This window comes from Cajanus cajan, chromosome 1 (assembly GCF_000230855.2).
Source record: "Cajanus cajan strain Asha chromosome 1, NIPB_CcT2T_4, whole genome shotgun sequence".
Classification (NCBI taxonomy): Eukaryota; Viridiplantae; Streptophyta; class Magnoliopsida; order Fabales; family Fabaceae; genus Cajanus; species Cajanus cajan.
In genome coordinates this window covers 26408676-26410851 of record NC_138517.1, presented here as the reverse complement: position 1 = coordinate 26410851, position 2176 = coordinate 26408676, and the positions used below count along the sequence as shown (strand labels likewise).

General features: G+C 32.4%; 1 pseudogene; it reads right to left on the bottom strand.

The window, feature by feature from the left end:
• LOC145953887 (uncharacterized) lies at window positions 1-718 on the bottom strand (annotated as a pseudogene).
• Between the last annotated feature and the right edge of the window lie 1458 nt (window positions 719-2176).

Here is a 2176-nt window from a genome sequence, read left to right as displayed (position 1 = left end):
TTAAGCACCATACCCTAAAGAAGTCTTAGAAGAAGATTGATTTCTTTTATGTTCATTATCAGTCTCTTCATCAGTTTCATCAAAAACTATTTGCTTTTCCAAAGGATCAACATCAATTTTAGCCCCCTTCAAAATCTCATCAGTTGAATTGCAACTTATAATGTCTTTTGGCATTTTTATGTCATCTATATCCTTGTCAAATTCTTCTTCTGTTTCCCTGAGGAATTCATTTTCTTCCGATGGAGGCCTCACATTATCATGTCCATCATCCTCTACTTTTCTTGGTTAGGGGCTTGGACTATCATGATCATTAGGATCATGTGATTTAAATCGGGAGAGTTCCAGTGCTGCTCTTGCAGCAGCTGCAGCATATGCTACTTACTCAAAAGCTGCTTGTGCTGCATCAGCCACGTCCTTGTATTTTTGCCTGCCCTTAAAGGAATCAGTTAACTCCTCATCTTCCCCTCTACTAGGCAAAATGCTTGCATTCTCTTCCTTTTTCTCATGTTCATACAAGTTTTGCTTTTCCAAATTGGAGTGTTCCTAAATAGTTCACATCAGATGCCATAATTAGTTGTTTTTTCAAATCTTTTAATGCTTGATTTCAACAAGATCTTTCAACGTTTGATTTCTATGCATGACCTATCTAATATTGCACCAGTGGAATACTGGGATAAGGATTTGTTTGCATTGGTTTCTTGAGCTCATCATATATCATTTGTTTTTATCATGGATCTTCATTGTACTCTATTCCTTTGTCTCTCCTTTATCTAGTAACATATTCACTTCATGATAATATTTTGTTATGGTTTACATTGCAAGTTTCTATTTGCCTGCATGGTGGGTCAATCAGTAAATCAGTTTTGTCAAAATTTTGCTTGATTTTATATAAACTGTTGTGTTATCTTTGAACTGAATTTTTAAGGTTGATATGAGAAAGGGTGATGATATGGGGTTTGATATTATGTCATGTGCATTTGATGAACTATTTCAGGCTTGTGCCCAACAAGCTTTGACAAGAAAAGCCCTTTTGTTTTAAGATGCAAGTAACCATTCAACTAATATCTATAGATCTTGTAAACTTATCAAGCATCAATCCATATATTATTTTGCTTGTGGGTCAAAGAAAGAGGCTTTGATACTGTGTAAGGAGCAGCTGATCTGAGTAGTTAACTAGATGTTTTATAATAAAAATAACAATATAAGTAGTGTATGTCAAATAAGTTTTTGATGTTCACAAATGGCTAGATGGATTTGAAGGACTATGAATTGTGTACTGGGTCCAATGTGGCCTTGAATCTTCCTTTCTTTTCCCTTTAGTAGTTTATCAATGACATTGAGGTGATTAGCCCGATAGCCATTGGATGAGTTGACAGGGGTTTTTCTTCTATATCCGATTGGTGATAATTGGATCATACATGCATTATATTGTAGATATGTTTGTAGTGGTTCATTAGTAATCTTTTCTTAGTTGCATTTTATTACATCTGATGTTCTATTCACTTATTAATTAAATGCAGACAAAAAGACTGAAAGATTCCATATCACACATTTATTCTAAACTTGAGGTATGCATTTAGCCAAAGCCTTTACTAGTTTTCCTCACTACACTAACGTGTTTGCTTTAATTCTGTTATTGTGCATACCTGCATTTGTTTTAAAAGTTATAAAAACTAAACCAACTCAGTTGTCTTTGTATTTATTTTTATCTCATCTGGTTATTGATTTGTTTATTTTTTGTAAAAGTATCGGGAATACTGATGGAAGTGCTTTGAGTGACGGTGTATTTGCAAATCTAGTTAGTATTATAAAGTATTCGACATATCTTTTTACTACATCACCTTGAAAAATCTTCCACTATTATGTTCTTGAGGTTGTTATTTATCTGTGTTAAATTGAAAGTGTCTTTCATTGCAATGTGTCTCAATTTTTTTTGTAGTAGCCTTTAATTGAATTTCTGTGTTAACTTTTTTTTTTGATTGAAAGTGCTTGCTATTATGATATTCTTTCTCAGGACTTTTAAGTTTGAGTTCTATTATTGTGATTGTAATTTTAATGATAAAAAATATGATTCTTTATGTTGATTAATGATGGGAGTTACTTTGACAGTTTAGAATCTTATGAATTATCTAAATCCTAATTTGCAGTTCTATAAGTGTAGTTTTTTTTAATTCTT